Raw genomic sequence first — 25,728 nt, forward strand, 5'->3', positions numbered from 1 at the left:
CTCACCTGGATCAGCCTTGGCTCAGTGGTAGTTCTCTCACCTGTGTCAGCCTTGGCTCAGTGGTAGCTCTCTCACCTGGATCAGTCACGGCTCAATGGTCGCTCTCTCACCTGGATCAGCCTTGGCTCAGTGGTAGCTCTCTCACCGAATCAGTCACGGCTCAATGGTCGCTCTGTCATCTCGATCAGCCTTGGCTCGGTGGTAGATTTCTGACCTGGATCAGCCTTGGCTCAGTGGTAGTTCTCTCACCTGGGTCAGCCTTGGCTCAGTGGTAGTTCTCTCACCTGGATAAACCTTGGCTCAGTGTTAGTTCTCTCACCTGGATCAGCCTTGGCTCAGTGTTAGTTCTCTCACCTGCTTCAGCCTTGGCTCAGTGGTAGTTCTCTCACCTGCGTCAGCCTTGGCTCAGTGTTAGTTCTCTCACCTGGATCAGCTTTGGGTCAGTGGTAGTTCTCTCACCTGTGTCAGCCTTGGCTCAGTTGTAGTTCTCTCACCTGGATCAGCCTTGGCTCAGTGGTAGCTCTGTCACCTGGATCAGCCTTGGCTCAGTGGTAGCTCTAAACCTGGATCAGCCTTGGCTCAATGGTAGCTCTCTTACCTGGATCAGCCTTGGCTCAGTGGTAGCTCTCTCACCTGGATCAGCCTTGGCTCAGTGGCAGCTCTCTCACCTGGATCAGCCTTGGCTCAGTGGTAGCTCTCTCACCTGGATCAGCCTTGGCTCAGTGGCAGCTCTCTCACCTGGATCAGCCTTGGCTCAGTGGCAGCTCTCTCACCTGGATCAGCCTTGGCTCAGTGGTAGCTCTGTCACCTGGATCAGTCCCGGCTCAATGGTCGCTATGTCATCTCGATCTGCCTTGGCTCAGTGGTAGATTTCTCACCTGGATCAGCCTTGGCTCAGTGGTAGATTTCTCACCTGGATCAGCCTTGGCTCAGTGGTAGCTCTCTCACCTGGATCAGCCTTGGCTCAGTGGTAGCTCTCACCTGTTTCAGCCTTGGCTCAGTGGTAGCTCTCTCACCTGTTTCAGCCTTGGCTCAGTGGTAACTCTCTCAATTGTTTCAACCTTGGTCAATGGCAGCTCTGTCACCTGGATCAGCCTTGGCTCAGTGGTAGCTCTCACCTGTTTCAGCCTTGGCTCAGTGGTAACTCTCTCAATTGTTTCAACCTTGGTCAATGGCAGCTCTGTCACCTGGATCAGCCTTGGCTCAGTGGTAGCTCTCTCACCTGGATCAGCCTTAGTTAGTGGTAACTCTCTCAACTGTTTCAACCTTGGTCAATTACAGCTCTCTCACCTGAGCATGATGATGTTCTTCATTAAAATAATCATTTGAAACCGTGAAGTGCAGCATAATGATTAGCCTTTTATCCCCACAATAAAAACATGGCTCTTATTTTTCTTGACTTCATTTTAATTCTGCTTTTTTCATGTTAACATGATCCAACTGGAAAAGGTTGGGAGTTGCAATTGACATGTTAGAGAGCTGCATGTGGCTCCAGAGCTGCAGGTTGCTGACCCCTGGCCTGGAAAGACAATGGCAGCAGAAGAACAAGGGCAGCAGACGCATGGGAACACCACCACCTGCAGGTTCCCCTCCAAGCCACATTGTCGTTTATCTGTTGGGTCAATATCCTGGAACTCCCCCCCACCCCCTAGCAGCACTCCATACCTACACCACATGGACTGCAGTGGTTCAAAAAGCAGTTCACTACCAAGGGCAATGAGAGTGTGCAATAAATGTCGGCATCCCATGACCGAATTTTAAAAAAATCGAGAATATACACTTGTCTATTCTCTGCATTTCTTTTGCTGCCCTTTATTATTGGTAAATTTGTAACAGAATTCCCAGCGAATAGCTGTGAAATTAATTCATCCTTCTTGATCCTTCATGATGGCCATGACTGCCAAATCACACCACAAGGGATTTCAGGCCATTCAAAGAGAATGTGAAAGGTGTGTAATCTTAGCCAACAATTGTCACATGTACAAGAAGTGTGACGATGAAAAAATACAGACTAAAACTGAAGAGTTATAAAAAAGTGACTTTACCTTTTTAAAAAATGGACAATGCTGTTTAAAATGATTACTGAAGGTAAATGACCTGACCTTTGTATATTCAAACTGTCTGACAGGGACAAAGGAATACCTTTGGAGTTGGGAGGGGTCAATTTGACCCATCCTGAAACATTCCTGAATTGAATGGGTTCTTCTGAAAAAAAGAAGGCAACTAAAGTGGAAACATCATAACTGGATTATTCTCATCCTGAAGCCATCAAGAGACACTTTTGAATTGAATAGATTCTTCTGAAACAAAGAAGATATGAAGTAGCCACATCCTCGGCCATATTTGGTCACCACAGAGAGGGAGCTCCACATGTCCCAATAGAGATGTGAACCATTTTTGACCTTAAAGGTCAAAGATAGAGAGAGAGAGACACCCAGAAAGAAGCCTCACCAAGAAGCTTGTTTCCAGCTAAGAGGCTGGGAGAAATCCAGCAAGACAGAAGGGAAGAGCCCTGCTGTAAATTCTACATCTTTACTTATGCAACAGTGAAGTAGAAGTGATTCACTGTCTTCAACTGAACTTTCAACCAGGAGAGAAAACACCTCAGGCCTGCAACCAACGAGAACTTGACTTCCAAGAGAATTCAACAGGTTTACCGTGACCCCTGAAACCTACCCCACTTATAACCACTTACCCCTTTTCCTCTCTGTCTTTTCTTGTGCGTCTGTGTGAATGTGTGAGCAGATGCAGTTACGACAATTTCAGGATAAGGAATATTGATCGATAAATAATTGATTTTCTGTTTTAAACCTGTCTGTTTACTTGACAAATAAAACACAAAGGGGTTAAACCCTAAAAACAAAAAAACACTTGCTGCGATCAGGGAGTTGAATAGTGAGAACCAACCAAACCTCTCACCACACGGCCATCATTATGGAGATCAGAGCTGCCAGTGTGAATCTACACTTCTATTGCTTCCTAAAACAACAAATCCATAAATCTGTATTCATTTTGGGGTGTTTATTGATAGTTTTAGGACTTAAGATTAGTAGATACATAAAAAGCTGTCAATGTGGATCTACCAAAAGTTACCATCCCATAATTCTTATACTAGTTACAGATTTTCCAGAACATTTTTCTAAACAAAGAAAGCTAAAGGATTCCTACCACTCCTAGATTTGCAATTGTATCTGGTTGCTGCTTACTTAAAATTCATGCAGCAGTAAATCTCGCACATCTGCAGACTTGTCGCACTTATTCAAGATTGGCCTTGGCTGTTGTAAACAGCTAACAAGCCCCTCCCAAACAAAACAACTTGTCTATGTTGAGCAAGTGCATTACCATGCCCCCAACACAGCCAGTTGCTGCTTGTTACTCACCTGAACTTTGTGCTCCACTATATATTCAACAAAGTAATTACAGTACAGGACAGGCATGAAGCCTTGACTCCAAACTACTAAATACCTAATGCAGAACTTCAACGTACTAAACTCTATCCCACTTCTTTTGATTGTACAGAAGTCCTAATAAAGCCACAACATTAGGAGTGTTCATCACGAGCTAAGACAAAAGATCCCTAATTGGGTCCTTATGTTTGCATTGTTCATAAATAATCAGTCCAACATATATGAAATGTGTAAAAGATGATGACCAATTTATTGTAAAGATCATATTGCATGTAATAAAATGTTCCTATTTAGGTTCAATTGTAGTACATATATTTCAGTGGCGTAGGGTACAAATTTCACAAATTGATAATTTTAAACTCAGCCTTCAGAAACCCTGATCTAAATATTCTCAGATTTAAACTTTATAGTCAATTGTCAGTATTAAATCTCATTGGTGATTTGGTAATGTCTGTTGCTAATTGAGTATCTATATATAGCTAGGGTGAGAAGACCTGAATATCCTCGAGCAACAATTTGTACTTACATAGCGCCTTTAATATAGAAAAATGTCCCAAAATGTAATCAGGCAAAAAATAGCTGCCAAGCCAAAGAGGGGTACATAGCAACAGGACGAGGCCATTCAATGAGATCATGGCTGATCTACAACCTAACTCCATATACCCCCTTTGCTCCAGAACCCTTAATATCTTTACAAAAAGCTATCAATCTCAGATTTTAAATTAATAATTGATCCAGCATCAATTGCCATTTGCGAAAGAGTTCTAAACTTCTGCCACCCTTTGTCTGTAGAGGTGTTTCCTAATTTCACTCTTGGAAGGTCTGGCTCTAATTTTTAGACTATGCCCCCTAGTCTCAGGCTCCTTAATCAGCAGAAATAATTTCTCTCCATCCATCCTGTCTGTACCCCTTAATATCTTGAAAACTTTGATCACATCACCTTCGAAAGTGCCTAAAAGCTTTGGTCAAATGGGTGGGTTTTAAGCAGGGTCATAAAAGAAGAAATGCAAAAAGGTTTCAGGATGGAATTCCGTAGTTTAGGGCACTGACAGCTGAAGGCACGGCTGCCAATGGTGAGGCCAAGGGAATGGGGATACACAAGAGGCCACAGTCAGAGGAATGTAGAGTTCTCAGAGGATTGTAAGACTGCAGAAGTTTATAGAGATAAGGAGGTCATGGAGGAATTTGAACACAAGGATGAGAATTTTAAACTGGAGGTGATGGTGAACTGGGAGCTAAAGTAAGTCAGGGGGCACAGGGGTGAGGGATGGACAGGACTTGGTGTAGGATAGGATATTGGCAGCAGAGGATGAGAGGCCGACCTGGAGAGAGCATCGAGAAAGTCGAACCAGGAGGTGACAAAGGGCACAGATAACGGTTTCAGGAGCAAAAGGACTGAGGCAGGGGCATGATCATCAGGACACGATCATTCCTTTAAAGTAATGTTTGCTTGTTTCCCATTGTTTACAGATTAAGCTATCAAAGAAGGGGTTGTGAAGGTTGATCACTCAGAATGGCCACCTTTTAACATGGCATGTACACAGGAGATTGAATGGCTTCTGGGATAACCCAATTCAGGTGATATGCTTGGTCCCACAAAGGGTTGGATACCCAGTGACAGGAGGGTGGGGCTTCTAGGAAGGGCCCACATGCACATTTAAAGAATGCAGAAGTTGCTTTTAGCCTGCACAGGGTGCCCTCACAACCCTATCCTTAACTGGTTCATTTTAAGGCACTCAAATTATGCTTTCCTGGACACTGAACTAACATTGAACCACTTTTATGCCGTATTGATTACCATAGCCTATTCTCATTCATTCTTGGGATGTGGACATTACTGGCAAGGCCATTATTCATCGCATATCTCTAATTATTCCTCAGAAATTAGGGGGAGTTGCCTTCGTAAATTGCTGTAGATCATGTGGTGAAGGCACTCCTTGGGAGTGCCAGGATTTTGACTCAGCAATGCTGGAGGAATGGGGTGATACAGGTCTAAATGGGGATCGTGTGTAACTCAGAGCTGATGGCGTACCAGTGTACTTGCTGTCTTTGTGATGTTAGGTGGTACAGGTCATGGGTTTGGGAGGTACTGTTGAAGAAGCCCTGCAGACTTTCTGCATTCTGTACATAGTACGTACACAGTGTGTCAGTGGTGGTGTGAGCAGATGTTGAAGCTGGTGAATGGGTTGCCAATCAAACTGAGTGCATTGTTCCAGATGGTGCTGAGCTTCTTGAGCATTGGGGAGGATGGGGCACTGAACCCTTCACATGGGCTTCGGGGTTGGGAGGGAAGGGACACCGTACCCTTCACATGGGTTTAGGGGTTGGGAGTTTGGGTTTGGGAGAGCCAGGGGCATAATCCATCTGTGCAGAGACAGTTCCCTGGCGAGAGCACAGTCTACTGGTAAACAAACTCTTGTGTGTGGAAGTGAGTGGCAAATTAAAGAGAGAAAAACAAAGGCGGGGAGGTGGGGGGGGGGGGGGGGGGGGGGGAGGTGAGAGGGGAATAGGCCAGAAGTTTGAAGGTGTGAAAGGCAATCAGATTGGGAGCTGTGAGCATTGGGTTGAAGAGCAAAGCCCAGGTCACAGGGTCTGAGGCCTTAGCTGTTACCACGGTGACCGTGCGTAACTGATGTTAGCTGGGCCGGGCCTCGGTTTGCTCTCTGCCGGATGTATTTCACTCACATCCCGTATCCACTGCATCCCATCCCCTCCCGCACTGTAGCTAAACCCCCACCATGGCCTAATTGCAACTAATCGCCCCCCCCCATGGCAAACACCACTTTAAAACCACCAGGGCCAAACCCCCACTTTAAAACCCCCCCCATGGCCAAACCCCCACTTTAAAACCCCCCCCATGGCCAAACCCCCCCATGGCCAAACCCCCACTTTAAAACCCCCCCATGGCCAAACCCCCCATGGCCAAACCCCCACTTTAAAACCCCCCCCATGGCCAAACCCCCCCCATGGCCAAACCCCCCCCATGGCCAAACCCCCACTTTAAGCCCCCCAATGGCTGTACCCCGACTATAACCCTTACTTTAAGCCCCCATAACCAAACGCACACTTTAAACCACTCCCATGTCCAGACCCCACTTTAAAACCCCACATAACTGTACCCCCACTTTAACCCCCTCAATGGCCGAACACTAATTTTAACCCCACCATGGCTTTAGCCCCACTTTAATCTCCCATAATCGAACCCCCACTATAAACCACTCCCATGGCCAAACCCCCACTTGAAACCACCCCCTTGGCCAAACCATCCCTTTAGGGCGGGACAGTGGCGCAGTGGTTAGCACCGCAGCCTCACAGCTCCAGGGACCCGGGTTCGATTCTGGGTACTGCCTGTGTGGAGTTTGCAAGTTCTTCCTGTGTCTGCGTGGGTTTTCTCCGGGTACTCCGGTTTCCTCCCACAAGCCAAAAGACTTGCAGGTTGGTAGGTAAATTGGCCATTATAAATTGTCACTAGTATAGGTAGGTGGTAGGGAAATATAGGGACAGGTGGGGATGTATGTAGGATTAGTATAAATGGGTGGTTGATGGTCAGCACAGACTCGGTGGGCCGAAGGGCCTGTTTCAGTGCTGTATCTCTCTAATCTAATCTAAACCACCCCCCCCTTGGCCAAACCCCCACTTTAAACCACTCCCCATGGCCAAACCCCCACTTTAAACCACCCCCCTTGGCCAAACCCTCCCTTTAAACCACCCCCCTTGGCCAAACCCTCCCTTTAAACCCCTCCCATGGCCAGACCCTCCCTTTAAACAACCCCACATGGCCAGACCCCCACTATAAACCACCCCTCTTGGCCAAACCCTCCCTTCAAACCCCTCCCATGGCCAGACCCTCCCTTTAAACAGCCCAGTCCCTGCCGTCCCTCCGCCATCGCCCCGCTTTGCATTCCGCCGCCAACACATCAAATGTCACCTTAAAATGAGCTAAAGCAACAGAGAGGACAAACAAAAAGCTTTCGCCAATAATCTAGGTCCATTGGGACATCGCGACATCCGATTCCATCCTTACAATCAGTGGAACTCTTTTGTCCATCATTTACCCCCTCCCCCCCCATATCTTCTACTTGACAAAGTGAAAGGCCGGAAATTCTGGCGGTTGCCAAAGCGCCGTTTCCGGTGTGGGACGGTCTCCATGGTGACGTGTCCCCGCCTCATGATCAACCATAACAGAGGTGACGTCAGAAGGGTGTGGCGGTGACGAGCGGGATTCCCTGGGGTTCCCGCGCTCTGCTGGTTACAGTGGAGTGAGTGGAGTTCCAGCTGCCTTTCCCCAGAGGACTGTGAGCACTGCCTGATGGAGAGTCAGGCTTGATTTCTGTAGCAGGGGAACAGAAATAAATAGCTTGCATCCTTCTCCCACAGCAGACAGTCGCAGCAGATCCCTCTTAAGAAAGAGATTAGAAGATGGCGAGAGAGTGCTGTACGTTTGCATTGTAGCGTGTTACAAAGGCTCTCCTTTACCAGTTCTGTAGCCAACTCAACCGCATTTCTGAATCATCACTGATGAGTTGATTCTCTTGGTTGGCAAATCTAAATCAGGCACTAGGGACATAATGGGAACACCAAATAAGGAGTTGGAATGTTTCACTGTGTTAAAGGTGCTATATATATAATTGTTAAGTTACTGTTGCAGGAGAAAACACAAGTAATTAGGCAATAAAACTAAAATGAGTTTGGCAGAGTAGTGAGTCAGAAACTGTCCATTCTCTGCTTCAGAATGAACCTAGGGAATAGGACGGAAGTCTTTAAGCAGATGCTTCTTCATTCGTAGCATTTGGAATTGTTTGTAAAATCTCTCATTATCGGTACCAAGCCATTGCCAACATTTTACCAATCTGTTCAAAACATCACCACAGCAATAGAACAAAATTATTGTGTAAAGGCTTTGGAGTACAGCAAAACATTTAAATATAAATTGCACAGGCATCTTGCGGATAAGCAAATTCTAATCTCTTTCCGACTGCAGTTTGATTGATGTCCCACATTGAGGGTGATACTGATGCAGATGAGATGTTGATCTTTCCACTTCATATGATTAATTAAATTCATGGTCAGATTTGCACATAGGTAAACTGAAATCTGGAATGTGTAGCATGGGATCAATGAGGTTGCAGCACTCTGTCCCCCATGAGTAGGGTTATAACATTGACAAGGATGCAGTGTAAACAGAAATTTGGCAGAGTGAATATTTTAGACCCCGATATTCAAATGTTTGCTCATTCATCACTGCGCAGTACTGTCCATTTGTATTGTAGGTCACCTTAGTTCTATTTCCTTTCCACATGATTAACCAGACTAGACAAGTCATGGGATTAGTATCATCCTTTGTCATTAACCCACATATTTGGCCTTCACATTAAAAACCTCTCATCCGAATAGGTATTGACTTCACACAACAATCCAGGTTGGGTCCTTTTAGTGACAGATTTCTTGTCACATGTTATTTGTTTGGGTAAATTAACCCTTTGCTTATAAATTTCCCCAACACTAAAAGTGCTTCTGTTAATTCAGTAAATAACCCGGCATGAACAACAGATGAGGCCAAAGTAGATGACACATACAAGTGATCTAACTTGTGAGGTTTGCTGTTGTCTCTATTCTGCCCCATTGGATGGTTAGTGATATAACACAGATTTCAGATTGTTGAGATGAGTGCTTAGATCTTTATTTTGCCATTCTAGATTGAATACCAGTGATGAGCTCTTCGTCTCTCAAAATATCTAAAACGTAAGGAATCCCAATGCCTGACCAATGCATATAAAAAACTTGCATTTATATAGCAATTTTAATGACCACAGGATGTGGTGGTGTAGTGGTACTATCATTGAACTAGCAATCTAGAAGCCCAGGACGTGGATTCAAATCCCACCATAGTAATTGGTGGAGTTTGCATTCAATTAATTAATTCAAAAAGATCTGGAATTAAAAGCTGGTGTAAGATTTGTTAAGATAGGGCTGGTTTATACCCCTGTCTAAGGTGGGAACCTGGCAGCACAAAGATTGATGTTATTGAGATAAAGGTAAAGCCAAGTTTATTAAGTTTTCAGATAAATCATAGTCTCAGGCAGTGCTTAACAGTCTAACACAGCTATTAACCGTATTAGAGACTGGACAACAGTGCACAACTCTTTCTCTTGCAGCTTTTGGTCTTCAAGTTTTTTTGTCAGTCTCTCTCTCTTGTCTCTTGTTGTTGTTCAAAAATTCTCTGCCGTACAGGGACACAGTCAAGTTTCTTTTATCCTGGCTTCTTTCCAATTAACCCTCTCTTCTCCCAATCAGTGATTAGTCTTGTCCATGTCCCGCCCTGTCCCGCCCTCCTCCATGTCCTGCCCTGTGCAGTTCCACAAGTACCAGACACTCTCTAGTAGCTCACCCAAAGGGCCATTAGATACATGTGAGTGTGTGTCGGTGATCTATTTGACTGAAGGGGCATCACACTTAAGCCTGATTCTCCCCTCACCAGTCCTCACAGCTACACTCCAGCAGGATGGTGATCAGAACCAGGAACCCTGACTGATTTTACCCTGCCTAACCCAGAGGCACTGAGGCCCATTGCAGAGACCAGCACCCACGACCGATGTTCCATGATTCAGCCCAGACTGGGTCACCAATCAGTGAATACACTATTGAGAAATTACAGAACCGTTAAATGAGGCTGCCGTCCCAATCTAATGAGATATGCCCACAAACAGGAAATCCAACTCCTTCCTGCTAGATTATATGTATAACATTTAAGAAGACAATCAAAGCCAGTTTCTGGCATATGTTTTATATTCACCACAACAGAGAGGGTCGCAGAGATGGGTGGTCCAGTGGATTGGCATATTGACTTTTATTTGTGGAACTCACATTTGAATCCAGCACTGAATAATCTCATGACATTTTCTACTGCCTCATCGTCCTGTTGGAAATGTACTTTCTCAGTCCAGTTTCTATTTAACCCATATTGTGTCTGATTGTGAGACAGTGGGCGGTGAGGGGGGAAAGGGGTGGATTTTTAACCTCTGAGAAAGGGTGGGTTAGGAGTTTGTGGAAAGGGGGGTGTTAAAGGTTTTGAATTTTCCATTGGGAGCACAACCCAGTTTCAACATGCCCACTCCCAGACAGAACAGAGACATGTTTGGAAGCCGACACGAAGCATACTCGCCCAAGTCAGGGATTTAATAATTGCAGGCCCCAGGTAGTTACTGCTGCAATTAATGTCCTTGGGAGATGTTAATAAGCTGTTTGCAAATTGATTTTAACTTGGCTCCAAATTTAACTTGAGCAGCGCTGGGTTCCCAGGCACAGGAAACTGACCAGGGAAATGGAGGCAAGATTGAGCTGCACTCATTGCCCCGTCTGAATAATAGCTCATTTATTATAGCTGCCGCCTCAATTCCTTCTGGCAAGCATTTGGCAGAGAGTGGCTGTGTGGATACAGCTTTTGTCAACCTTGGAGGATTTCAAACAGACAAGATCGGCATAGGAGTTCGATGTAATGGCAAAATGTCAGATGTGGAAGACAATTACCATTCACAACAGCAATAAGGTTCTGTGGTGGGATCAACACTTGCAGGGGAGGAAAGTGCACAGGAGAGAGATGCAGGGGGAGAGAGATGCAGGGGGAGAGAGAGAGGTGCACGGGGAGAGAGGGAGATGCAGGGGGAGGGAGAGAGGTGCAGTGGGAGAGAGGGAGATGCAGGGGGAGGGAGAGAGGTGCAGGGGGAGGGTGGTGCAGGGGGAGGGAGGTGCACAAGATGGAGGAGCACAGGGAGGGAGTTGCAGAGGAAGGAAGGGAGGTGCACGGGGAGAGAGGCGCACAGGGAGGTGCACAGAGAGGGAGGTGCACGGAGAGGGATGTGCATGGAGGGGGGGAGCATGGAGGGGGTTGCACAGGGAGGGAGGTGCACAAGGGGAGAGAGGTGCACAAGGAGGGAGGGAGGAGCACAGGGAGGAGGGAGGGCAGGAGGTGCACAGGGCGGAAGGTGCACAGAGAGGCAGGGAGGTGCACAGGGAGGGAAGAAGGTGTACAGGAAGGGTGGTGCACAGGGAGAGAGGTGCACAGGGAGGGATGTCCTTGGGGAGATAGGTGCATGGGGAGGGAGGTGCATGGGGAGGGATTTGCACAGAAGAGGGCCAAGGTCCCTAGGAACTGTCATGATTCACTAATACTGCGGCAGGCCAACATCCCAGAGCTTTTCACTCCAGAAGCAAATTTCAGGGCTGGCTCAAAGGAGCTAACTGATACCCCCTAAAAGCTTGGCTCACAACACCTGTGAAGAATCATAGAAACATAGGACTTAGGAGCAGGAGTAGGCCATTTGGCCCATTGAGCCTGCTCCACCATTTGATAAGATCATGGCTGATCTGGTTGCACTCACAACTCCGCTTTCTCGTCTGTCCCCCATAACCCTTAACTCTTTTGATTATCAAAAATCTGTCTAACTCAGCCTTGAACGAATTCAATGACCTAGCCTCCACTGCTTTCTGGGGAAGGGAATTCCATGGACTAAAGACCCTCTGATAGAAAACATTTCTCCTCATCTCCGAATTTAAAAGGGAGAACTCTAATTCTTAAACTGTGTTCCCTGTTTCTAGTCTCTCCCACAAGAGGAAACATCCTTGCAGTATCCACTCTATCAAGTCCCTTCAGGATCTTGTATGTTTCAATAAGATTTAGATTAGATTAGATTAGAGATACAGCACTGAAACAGGCCCTTCGGCCCACCGAGTCTGTGCCGACCATCAACCACCCATTTATACTAATCCTACACTAATCCCATATTCCTACCAAACATCGCCACCTGTCCCTATATTTCCCTACCACCTACCTATACTAGTGACAATTTATAATGGCCAATTTACCTATCAACCTGCAAGTCTTTTGGCTTGTGGGAGGAAACCGGAGCACCCGGAGAAAACCCACGCAGACACAGGGAGAACTTGCAAACTCCACACAGGCAGTACCCGGAATCGAACCCGGGTCCCTGGAGCTGTGAGGCTGCAGTGCTAACCACTGCGCCACTGTGCCGCCCAAGATCGTGGCGCAGTGGTTAGCACCGCAGCCTCACAGCTCCAGGGACCCGGGTTCAATTCTGGGTACTGCCTGTGTGGAGTTTGCAAGTTCTCCCTGTGACCGCATGGGTTTCTGCCAGGTGCTCCGGTTTCCTCCCACAGCCAAAGACTTGCAGGTTGATAGGTAAATTGGCCATTGTACATTGCCCCTAGTGTAGGTAGGTGGTAGGAGAGTGGTGGGGATGTGGTAGGGAATATGGGATTAATGTAGGATTGGTATAAATGGGTGGTTGTTGGTTGGCATAGACTTGGTGGGCCGAAGGGCCTGTTTCAGTGCTGTATCTCTAAATAAAATAAAATAAATAAACGATCACCTCTCATTCTTCTAAACTTCAATGGGTATAGGCCCAACCTGTTCAACCTTTCTTCATTAAATAAGCCCTTCATCCCTGCAATCAGTAGAGTGAACCTTTCTGAATTGCTTCTAATGCAATTATATCCTTTTTCAAATAAGGAGACCAAAACTGTACACAGTACTCCAGATATGGTCTCACCAAGGTACAACTGTACAACTGCAGTCAAACATCCCTACTTCATAATAAAAATAAAATACTGCAGATGCTGGAAATTTGAAATAAAAACAAGAAGTGCTGGAAATACTCAGCAGGGCAGGCAGCATCTGTGGAGAAAGAATTAGAGTTAACGTTTCAGGTCAGTGACCCTTCATTAGAATTGGCAAATGTTAGAAATGTAATAGGTTTTAAGCAAATAAAGCGGGGGTGGGCCAAGAGATAACAAAAGGCAAGGTGTTGATAGGACAGAGGGTCACAGAGAATTACTGACCAGAAGGTCATGGAACAAAGGCACATGGTAAAAAAAAAATGATGAAACAAACTAAAATAAAATAAACAAATAAAAAAGAAAAAATAACTAAAAATTAAAAAGGGGGCCTGTCATGCTCTGAAATTATTGAACTCAATGTTCAGTCCAGCAGGCTGTAGTGTGCCTAATTGGTAAATGAGATGCTGTTCCTCGAGCTTGCGTTGATGTTCACTGGAACACTGCAGCAATCCCAGGACAGAGATCGGGGGGGGGGGGGGTGTTGAAATCACCAGCCGGGGTCACGCTTTCAGACTGAGCGGAGGTGTTCCGCAAAGCGGTTACCCAATCTGCATTTGGTCTCCCCAGTGTAAAGGAGACCACATTGTGAGCAGCGAAAACAGTATACTACATTGAAAGAAGTACAAGTAAATCGCTGCTTCACTTGAAAGGAGTGTTTGGGGCCTTGGATAGTGAGGAGAGAGGAGGTAAATGGGCAGGTATTACACCTCCTGCGATTGCAGGGGAAGGTGCCATGGGAAGGGGACTAGGTGGTGGGGGTAATGGAGGACTGGACCAGGGTGTCGCGGAGGGAATGATCCCATCGGAATGCTGCCAGGGGAAGGGAGGGGAAGATGCGTTTGGTAGTGGCATCATCCTGAATGTGTCGAAAATGGCAGAGAATGAACCTTAGGATATGGAGGCTGATGGGGTGGAAAGTGAGGAAAAGGGGAACCCTGTCACGGTTCTGGGAGGGCGAGGAAGGGGTGAGGGTAGAGGTGCGGGAAATGGGCCCGACACGGTTGAGGGCCCTGTCAACCACAGTTGGGGGAATCCTTGGTTGAGGAAAAAGAAAGACATATCAGAAGTGCTGTTGTGGAAGGTAGCATCATCACAGCAGATGCGCGGAGACAGAGAAACTACTTTATACTTGATTTCCCCTTGCAATAAACGCCAACATTCCATTTGCCTTCCTAATCACTTGCTGTACCTGCATACTAACTTTTTGTGATTAAATCCTACCAATGCTGAAGATGGGCTTCAGGTGGCTGGACAGGTTTGGAGATGTCCTTCAGTACTCACCAGTGAGGATCTCCAGCACGATAGTGATGGGCTGTGTCCTGCAAAGAGTATTATCGGTGAAGGAGGGCACAGGGGCTCATTATTCATCTTCAGATGAGGACACAGGGGAGGAGGAGGCTGAAGATAATGATGAGGCACCCATTGCCAGAATGGCCGCTTACATTTCTGATCGGGATGCCTTAATATTGCGAAGATTCAGCTAGTGTAAAACATGAGAAACAAAATCCTCCAGCCCGCTTCCACTGTCACCATCCCCATCCCCACCTCCCTTTGCATTAGCAGTCCTTCAACCACTCAGACACATTGCCCATCCATCCAATGTGTCGCATCACATACTGACATTCGCCATAGAACAAGTGAAAGAGCGAGTTGGGCCTCGGGAAACAATAATGAGCAAAATGTGGAAGTGGTGCTAAATAATAAATTTTATGAGTAGTGTAAAAAATGGAAACTTAACAATATGACATCTTGCAAAACACCCATGTGCGCACCCTTGGTGAATTACAATTGCTTTAACTTACACTTCCATCTCCTCTATGTGATGTATCCTGTACAGCTTCAGCTGATGTGGAGACAGCTGCTCCCATCACTGCCCTAACTGGGAGATGTTTTTGGCTGATGCTGTCTGGGTTTTGGAGCCCCTAAAGACCTCATCAAAGACTGCTCCACCGCCACCTGTACAGGGGCAGACTCGGCCATCGGGAGAGGAGGCAGAATGTCCAAGTACTGGCTGAGGGAGACGGCAGGTGAGAAGTGGGAGCACTCTGAGTGGAGTTCCCACTTCCATGTCCCCTTCCACCATCACCCCTCTGCTGGTTCAGTGCCACATCACTCCTGCTGCACACCAGCTTGCTGAAGATCAGTACCGCATTGTAAGGCCATGGATATGATATCTGTCATCCTGTTTAAGGCAGGAGACAGATTGACATCGGAATTCTGCTGGGCCGTGGTCATGGCCTGCATGGACTCATTTGAGAGCCTTGTTTGAATCTCCATGGAGGTGGCCACTCTCTCTATGGGAGACATTTTCATTATTCCCTGTGCCACCAAACCACGAGTGATCGAGTTGAATTCCTTCATCCTCTCTGCTGTTGTGGAGAGTGTGTGTGACACGTCTGTCAGTACCTCGCTCGGCTGCTGTTTCACCTCTAGCTTTCTCCTCCTCAATGATAGGCCCCAGGGTTCAGCATCTGTATCCAGTTGAGGAGAACTTGGATAGGATTGTGCCCCCTGACACAGACTCTCCACTGCTATCCCTGCCACCAGTGTCTGCTTGCACTCACTTGTGAATCACCAGGTGAAAACCCAACTGAGTGTCTGACTGGATTCACCAAAGTGGCAGTCGTCATGCTGGTGTGTGGCTGTGGGTCCTGTGACGGTGCACGTTCAGAAGGAAAGAGGTTTTCTAAGGAATCATCCTTCTGGATGACCTGTGACACTTGCTGGACAAGTGAAACCTCTGGAAGACAAAAGCCAGGGATATGATTTAATCATGGCAAAGGCACAATCTTGACGATCTCTATACTCAGTCTTCTCATAGTTCAGTCATTGATGAAGCAAAGTCAGCATATGTGCGTCAGAGATATTTGTAATTCCGTCACCAGCTCTCTTTGAGCTTCCTGTCTCTGCATCTGTGACTGAGCAGGATGAAAATGTGTCACTTCTCTCCAGGGCCTCCTCTGCACCAGTGAGCTAGATTATTTGTGTTGGTCCACCTCCAGTCCAATTCCTCTCCCTTGTGTTTTGCTCTCTCTTCTATGAGAGGCGAAGAAAAAGAGCTGCTCCTCCCGTCTGCACCCAGCAATAATTCTAGCGATGCAGCATTCAATCCAGGTACTGCCCTTGAGTGATGTCCAACATCCAGCCTGCATACCTCAAATTTCCATCGCTGCACTGTCCCTTTAAATACAGTTGAGATGTCATCACGTGAGTGTGCATCACACCTGCTGCGCAGCGTGGAGATGCAAAACCCAGAAGCCAAAATGAATTGAGTTGTAATCACAGATTCCGACCCCCTCAGTTGACTTCCATGTTTGGCCTCACAAATCCATCACCCCACCCCAGCACAGAATTCACCTTCAAATTAATATCAGGGATAGTATAGAAGGTTAACTTGTGTTTAACCCATATTGTATCTGATTGTGGGACAGTACAGAATGTTTACCGGGGCCCAGAGTTTCTGCTTTGCATACAATCAGCAATCCAGGCCAAAGTTGTGCTGAAAACTGTGCCCACTTTGAGAAGTGGTTTTCTCTGCTCAAACTTATTTGCATATCGCCAAATGTAAAATCCGCCATGAACCAATGCAATTGGGCAATGTTTTAAAATGCAAGTTAAAAAACAAAGTTTGCTTTGAAAAATATTCTTTGATGTATTTAAGAGTGGTAGCTGGGTGTAGGATGATTTAAATAAGTGGAGTGTACCTTGATGAAGAGAAAGGGAGCGTGCAATGTCTACCGGGCAAATAGGGGTAGATTTCTCACTGTTTCAGTCCAGAGGTGATAGATTCTGTGCACATCAGATCCCCAGCTTTCTTTTGTATTCATTCTTGGGATGTGGGCAACTATGGCAAGGCTGGTATTGCCATTCCCTATATGCCCTTCAGAAGGTGGTGGTAAGCCTTCATTTTGAACTGCTGCGGACCATGTTGGAAGTGGGCATTGGTAGATAGTGGGTGAGGGTAAGATCAGGCTCAGTTGATTCCCTCCTGCCTCCCTTCCTAATAGCACTCCCTATGGAGTCTTGGCTGGCACCCTCTGGAACTGGGCTACCACATGCATTAGGCCATATTCAGGAGTGGAGACAATTTTGGAGCATCAGAATAAAAGGGACTTTCTCTACACTCTCACTGTAAGCACCCTGAGCAATGGAAAGTCCCTGGAGTGGTTTTCTTATTCCTCTTTTGTTTTCTCTTCTGCCTCTAACAGCACAAGGCGACTGGGATCTTTTACTGCTTTTACAAATCTTGCAGATCCTGCTGTGGGTTATTTCCACTGTTACAAAAGTGCCTCTGTGTTTTGTGAAATATATTTTTTGAGGATTCATCTTTGAAAGATTGAAGAAATGTTAAACTTTGGGGTTTTCAAAGGGGGTCATGTAAAGGCCACTTGACTTTGACAAACAGTCCCTGGAAAAGTTTTTAAAAGGGGCACTGAGAGGTCTTGTGAGGAAAATAAGCCTTTCTGGGAAACCACTTGACTTCCAGCAACAACAACAAGCCTTTTTGTGAAACCACCTGACTTCCAGCTCAATAAACAACAAAGAACTTTGGACATCTGGAGAAATTATTTACAAGAAGTGACAGGTCCAAGATTGATGGAGGTCAAAAGGTTGACCTCCTGTTGGTTTTGCTTTTGAATTGTTTTGAAATGAGGTTGAACTGTAATAAAAAGGGAGAGAACTTCCAAGGAGAGAAGAGAATTCCAAGGAAGGAGAGAAGACCACAACCCAGCTCAGCTTTCCAGCACCTCTCTTAAAGACCCCAAGAAGTCTACTGTGTCAGCTCATCTCTTTGAAGAAAGCTAAATTGCTTCTCAACGCTGTCTGAAAAGAACTGTTCTAAAAGATCCCAGTGACCCATCTACGTGTACTCGGAGGCCAGACTGTATACCAGTTGTGCAACACAACATATCTCATCTGCTGTTTCTTCAAGAATGAGCAAGTATTCAGCCCAAGTGTTTTTTTTTTGACAGTGATAGAGCTCTAAAAACAAAAATCCCTTTATTTTGCCAGTTAACAGTTGCCAGTTATGTGTGAGTATGAGGGGCTAAGGTAAAAGGGGACTTTAATATTTCAATCTGTGTGTTTATGCTTTACTTCATTATTGGTTAAGACTTGTTTTGTAATAAACTGATAATTTTGTTCTTTATTAAAGAAACCTGGTTGGTGTGTTTTATTCTGGGATAAAAATAGAGTCTATGATTGACTGTATTGGTAAGTGGGAAAAAATGTAAATATATGTTGTGACTCGTGGAGAAGTGGAATTAAAATAAACAGTGAACTCCTCCTGCCTCAGTCATAACAATGTGACAAAGATCCTTCTTTATGCAGAAAGCTCATTAGCCTGCTTGGGGGAGACTGATTAAACGCAATAGCAGGGTGGGAAGGGAAGGAGGCACACCACTCCACTCCCATTGGACACAAGTATCCCATCTACCCAGTAGTTAGTGACTAGAATTATTGTCTCTGGTTGGCAGGGCTGCCTGGAGTGGGGCTCAAATCTGTAACTTTCCGACTCAGTGGCGGGAATGCTGCCACTCAGCCAGAGCTGATTCCCAGTTTTTTTAATTAAGTAAAATTCAAGCCTGCATTAGATACAGTCCCAATAGTGACTGTGATAGCTGTTGGCAGTGGCTGGAACTGGGAATTTATACAGTGTCCCAGTCCACTCCCTCTCCAGTTATAATACATCCTTACTGTTTATTCCCCACTTCACCATTGCAAACTGACTTCCTCGTCACTATAGGGCTGATTGTGTGATACAGCGGGAAACACATGTGTAATTGCTGCATTGCTGCTGAATTCCCACATGGATAAAGTGGCCTCCTGACCCCACAAGAATCCACAGGGTCACTTCATTTCAATGATTTTGATAATCATTCCCTGCCTGTTTCCCAGGTGCCCAAAAAATTCTACTGCAATAGGTGGGCAGGGAGCAAAAAACTGCAGCAGCAGCTCTTAAAGGGCTGCCGCATTTAAAGTGCTGCTGTTTTGAATGTAGGCCAGTCTGTGGTGCTGAAGCAGAGCCAAGACCCCCATTCACTGAAGAATGCATGGTTCCCTGGTGCTGAGAGCCCTGCTACTCAAGTCAACATGCAGCCAGACTGTCAGGATGTGGCCTGTCATGTAACTTCAGTCTTCCAGGTCTGTAGGTGGTGGGAGGAAGTGAGAAAGGATTCTATAGACTATGGAAGAGTGCCAAGCTTAGCTTCCATTCAATGGTATTCACTGAAAGGAAAGATACAATGGAGGCACCAAACACACCGTATGGCACCATGTTGTCAATGCATCTTGGAATTCTCTCCTCACGCCCTACAGCCTGTAACCAGCACAGGCGGGACATTCCTAAATCCATGCCCAGCTTGTCAAAGCACAATTAATAATATCCAATTGGGCAGCTTCCTTTAAAGACGTGCATTCTGACTCTATTTTTCCTCAGAACCTATTCTGAGGAAACCTCTAACCTCTATTTCCCTTTGACCACACCTTACCCATTTTTTTAACCCACTATCCAACTTGCCTGCAAAGTAATTGAAGACAATGTCAATGAGGAGCTCTGTATAAACACAAGATGGTGTTGTTGTTGCTGTTGAACAACTGCCAGATGTCTGGGCCTGAGGTGATCTGCTCTTTTTCTTTCTTGCAAAACACTTGGCCTCGGCTCACCTTGCCTGTTGTTGGTGTATATCTGAGATCAAGCCTGTGGGAAAAGAGAAGACCTGCAACTCCCTAACTACCAAATAAACTGAAGATGTGAATAAAGTCATTGAGGGCAGGTCTTGTCTTTGTGTGAGAGTATAAATGGAAGTCACAGTGAGAAGCATTGAAGTCAACAGTAATAAAAGCCAGGAAAGATATAAAAGGAGCTGCTGACTGGCTGTCACCCATTTCACAATACAACAATCACAACTTGCATTTATATAGCACCATAACCTGGTAAAACACCCCAAGGTGCTTCACAGGAGCATCATCAGATAAAAATTGACACTGAGCCAAAGAAGGCGCTATTCGGACAGGCGACCTAAAGCTTGATCAAAGCGGGTAGGTTTTAAGCAGCATCTTAAAGGAAGCGAGAAAGGTGGAGAGGTTTAGAGAGACAATTCCCAGGTTTTTCTGTCTAACTATTGCACATAGTCAATATCTCCAATATGTTTCATTGTGATAAAATGAGAATACAAAGGGTATAAGTTTCATATTTGGAAGCACAAGGACATAATTGGAAGCACTGGCGTGGCCTGTGTAGAGACTTATTAAATTTATTGTCAGGTTGTGGGTGTTGCTGGCCAAGGCTACATTTACTGACAATCCCTAGCTGCCCTGAGAAGGCAGTGGTGGGAAGAAAATAATGAGATTGGAGAAGAGAATGTAATGGAATTTAAGTGTGGCTTAGTACCGGTACATGCTGAGGCTCCTCTCTGTATCAGGGAGCACTCATCACGTTGTCTGCTTCCACTGTGAATGCAGACCCCTTTAATTGCCAGTGTTTTCTCCAATGAGATTGTTTTCGCAATCCAAGAAGCTGCTCTGAGCTGCATTGATTCAGTGGATGTATGAGTCACCTCGTACACGAAGTAAAAGGAAAAGACTTGCATTTATACAATACCTTTCACAACCTTAGAACACTGCAAAGCGTTTGACTGCCAGTGAAGTTCTATTTTGAAGTGTGGTCATTACTGTGATGTAGGAAATGGGGCAACCAATTTGCACATAGCAAACCTACACAAGTAGTAATACAACAATCATCTGATAATCTGATTTTAATAATCTGTGCCATTAACATTCTCTCTGGTCAAATACTTTGTCTTTTACTATAGTTATTACCACTCCCTTTGCCTTTTGTGCCATGGCATCTTTGTCATTTAATCACTCTCTCCCTCTGCCCTATCACAGACCTTTCCTTTTGTTCTTCTTCACTTCCGCCGTTTCGTTTGCTAATAACCTATTGCATTTCTAACCTTTAAAATAAAAGCAAAATACTGCAGATGCTGGAAATCTGAAATAAAAACAAGAAGTGCTGGAAATACGCAGAAGGTCAGGCAGTATTTGTGGAGAGAGAAACAGAGTTAACGTTTCAGGTCAGCGACCTTTCTGATGAATGGTTGCAGACCTGAAACGTTAATTCTTTTTCTCTCTCCGCAGATGCTGCCTGACCTTCTGCGTATTTCCAGCCCTTCCTGTTTTTATTTCAGATTTCCAGCATCTGCAGTATTTCGCTTTTGTCTGTTTTAGGTGTTGGTTGAGGGATAACTTGGCTGCACGCCAGCGGGAACTCCCTTGCTCTTCTTCAAATCGTGCCATGGCACCTTTTACATCCACCTGAGACAGCAGACAGTGTCTCGGTTTAACGTTTCAACCAAAAGTTGTCACTTCCGACAGTGTAACACTCCCTCAGTACTGCACTGGTGTATTAGCTTAGATAATGAGCACAAGTCTCTAGAGTGGGACTTTAACCTACAACCTTCTGCCTCAGAGGTGAGACAGAGCCACAGATGACACTTGGTAATAAATAACCAAAATTCAAACCACGTAGAGAGAAGGACACAATAAAGGCGTATGAGACTGGCATCATGCATTGGCGTTGCTTTTTAAAGGGTCCTGCTAGTGACAGTTGCCCATTAATCCGCTTGCTGCAGCTTTCTGTAATAGGTTCAAGGAGGTCCTTAGTCTGCCAGTGGAGCTATTGGTGCAGGCTCGAGCAGCAGGTTCTAGAGTTGTCGAGGCCTGTGCACAAATTCCTGTCAGAGGAAATAAGGGTGGGTCTGGAATTATCGCCACCCACAAACCTGGCCTGATGCCAGTTTCCCCCAAAGCTTATTCTCGGAATTGTTTGAGCTTCATTAGAGTTGGAGTATTTAAAGCTTTTATTCGAAGTAAAACAAAACAAAGACACATAATTGAGGACATTCTTTGAAGAAGAAAAATAGTCAGCCCACACCCCGGCCCCAGGGTTGATAGCAAGCATCAGATTGATTCATTACTTTACTCAAAATGGTAGGCCCTGAATTTCCACGTTGGTTATCTGAATCTTCTGCTGTAGTGGCTGTGTACACTATTTCTCCAACGGGCTTTGTGGGGGGTGGGGGGGGGGTGGCGGTAACAGGATGGTTGCTCCACTGATGATGGTGAGAGATTGGGATGATCCCCTCCAAACACATGACGATTCAGAGCCCAGGAGTTTTACATTTCAAAGCATTTTGCCCATTAAATGAGGTGTGTACATATGTAATAAGGTTGATTTTCTGATTGCGTCTGTCCGGCATGAAGCCTTGCATGCTGTCCCATCCCCACCCCAGGAGCAGCTATTGGGAAATTGCAGATGACAGCCCTGTCCAAATGGCTGGAAAGCTGTGAGCTGCGTGCATCCAACTTCCTGACAGGTGCTCGTGGGTTGGTGAAACTCCATGTCATAATTATCCATTTAGAGGTGGCCGTTTTCCATGCTGTAGGATCAGAGAAGATCATGGGGAGGGAGGAATTGAATATATACTTGAAGGGGAAAAATATTTAGGGCTCTGGGGAAGGAGTAGGGGAGTTGGACTAACTGCCGAGCTCTTTCAAAGAGCTGGCACAGGCACAATGGGCTGAATGGCCTCCTTCTGTGCTGCATCATTCTAGAATTCTGGGGAATCTCTGCCTTTGCTGGATGTGTTGTGATTTGGGTTAGTCTTCCTGTGCTGCTCAGAGATGTAGCAGAGCACTCTTTCATTACTGTCTGACTCACTAATGGGGAAAGGTGTACAACAGCCAGACACAAAATGGGTGGTGAAACTAGCTGTCTGAAAGTAACTCATATAAACATACGGAATATCTGGGTGGGAAAAGACAAACTGGTCTATCTAGTCCGTCGCATATAGTTGCGATGTCTTGTGCAGCACCATACAGATACTTCTCACCCCACCCAAAGCCATGGAATCTCCTGGGAGAGGCAAACAACTAGGCCAATTAGGGGAACAAATTTAGAAAAGTCCTCTCCGACACTTTCATGTGATCAAAACTAGTCCAAGAGATCACACAGATTCTTATTTATATTATAGGGGACAGAGGGGATCGCAATGGCTCAGTACTCAGACTTGAACACGAAATTCAGGCTGGTACTTCAGTGCACTGTTGAAGGAGTGCTGTACTGTCAGTGGTGTTGTCTTTTGGATATGACCTTAAACCAAGGACCTGTGTACGCTCTCAGGTGGACATAAGAGATCCCATTTCTATAAGAAGAGAAGTAAGAGGTGTTCTCCTTGATGTCCTGGCCAATATTTATCACTCAACCAACAGCACTAACTGGTAATTATGACATTGCTGTTTGTGGGAGCTTGCTATGTGTAAATTGGCTGCCACGCTTTCTACTTTACAACAGTGATTAGACATCAAACAGTATTGGTTTACGTGATTGGCTGTAAAGCGCTTTGTGAAAGGCGCTAAAGAAGTGCAAGTCTTTCATTTTTCAAATGGAACAGAATAAACAAAGTTTCAGGGACGGTCTCTTAGGAGACTGTTATTGTGAGTCAAAAGGTTTCCTAATGGCAGGCTGCAAACATAGGTGACACGTTACTTCTTTATATTTGGGTCAGTAACTAAAGAAAAACTCTGTGAAAATCGCACACCTCTGTCATGCCGCCATTCGACATTTCGCGAATGCCATAGCAACATTGTGGTTGTCATTTCTTTCCTCTTTCTGTAGGGGCCACTTTAACCTAACACAGCCACCGGGGAACTGATGGGATGGGGTACAACACTGGGTTTACCCTCCCACCTGATTTCACTTGTCACTGAAGTTCCACCTGCTCCTGTTAGGGTTCCCAATCTGTCAGGATTTCCCTGGAGTTTCCAGGAATTAAAGATTAGTCTCTCGGATACAGGTTAGCTTGGGGTGAGGGTGGGTCTGGGGGAACTGGGTCCTCTTGGCCGGTAAACAGGCACTTACCTGATGGATCCAGCCCTGAGGCCATCTCCCTTCAATTGTTGGCTTTCTTGAAAGCTGGGAAAGACGGCCCTCAGATGTTCAAAGTAAAACACTGGTTATATTTGAGGCAAATGGTCTCATTAGATATTGCAATGATGAATCTGCCTCTGGAGACCAGATTAGTCCCCCTCCCATGACATCACCCCACCCCCCAACCTGCCTCCGTTAAAACTGGAGTTGGTGCTGGGCATCCAATGTTTGAATTAAACCCCCTCTCCCAGCTGTCCCGGACTGGCAACCCAGAGGTGGTGGGTTCAAATCCCGCCATGACCAGTTGCTAAATATGTGGGGTGGTACTGGAAAGCAACCATTGAAAACCGCTGTGATTTTTTTTCTTTTAAAAAAAAACAGCCCCACCTAGTTCACTAATAACCTTCAGAGAGGGGGGAGGGTGCTGCCTCTTCCAAACCTGAGCGAGTCTACATGTGACTCCAGCCCAGCCTTGGCTGCCAATACCCACAGAGCATGCAGGGATGCTCGATCACTGCCCGTGATGTCCGCATCCCAAAGAGCAAATTAAAGAAAATATTAGAGAGGGGAAAAAAATCAAATGGCAGCAATTTCCGGCGTAGAATGAATGGCGTGATTTCAGCACTTGCCCAAAGATGTTGGCCAGAACCGTGATCAAAATGGGGGCCTCGTCCACACGAGACTGGCAAGCTGCATGCAACAATGGGGTGTTAGGTATTAGGGGTTACGAAACCAAGGCAGATAAATGGAATTAAGACACAGATCAACCATAGTTTAATTGATTGGCAGAACAGGCTCAAGGGGCTGAATGGCCTACTCCTGTTCCTATGTTCCTTCCTTCCTTCCTATGTCCCAGTTGTAGTTTGCTGGTCAGAGCCTCAGACTGTCAACTGCTCTGATGCCGAGCCTGCCCGCAGGGAAGATCCTGGGAGGGGTTAATGGGGGGAGGCCACATGGAAGGGTGGTGGGGGGGTGGGGGTTGAGTCCGAGCCACCAGCAGCCCACTGACAATGAGACTGTAAGCAAGTTGCTCACAATTTGGTGGGCAGTCCCTTTAAGAGCTGTTAGAAACTGGGTGGAGAATGTGGAGCTGAGGACCCTAATTTGCTTATTCAAGATGCCCAATGCCTGTTGTGGATGGGCGTCCTCCAATGTTGTAGCCTCAGCACTTCCAATGGGTGGGGGAGACCAAATGTGAGAGAGGTGAGCACTCATCTCATATAACAGGTTCACCTGCAGCTCTTTTTCATTGCTCAATGTTTCTATCCCCCTCCCCAGAGTGTGGGAATGTTCACAACCTCGAGGGCCTATCATGGGGTTGGGTGGAAAACCAGCCTTCATGTAATCATCGGAGATACGGCACAGAAACAGGCCATTCGGCACAGCCAGTCCATGTTGGTATTTATGCTCCACTTGAGCCTCCTCTCATCTTTTCTCATCTAAATCTATCATTGTAACTCTCTATTCCCTTCTCCCTCATATGCTTGTCTGGTTTGCCCTTAAATGCATCTGGACTATTTGCTTCAACCACTGCCTGTGATAGCAAGTTGCACATTCTCACCACTCTGGGTAAAGATGTTTCTTCTGAATTCCCTATTGGATTTATGACCTTGAGTTATGCTCGTCCCCACAAGTGGGAACATTCTCCCTGGATCAACTCGATCAAAATCTTTCATTATTTTAAAGACCTCTTTTCGGTCACCCCTCAGCCTTCTTTTATCCAAGAGAAAAGTTTCTTCATCCTTTCCTGATATGAAC

The sequence above is a fragment of the Heterodontus francisci genome, chromosome 10, assembly GCF_036365525.1.
Source record: "Heterodontus francisci isolate sHetFra1 chromosome 10, sHetFra1.hap1, whole genome shotgun sequence".
In the NCBI taxonomy this organism is placed as follows: Eukaryota; Metazoa; Chordata; class Chondrichthyes; order Heterodontiformes; family Heterodontidae; genus Heterodontus; species Heterodontus francisci.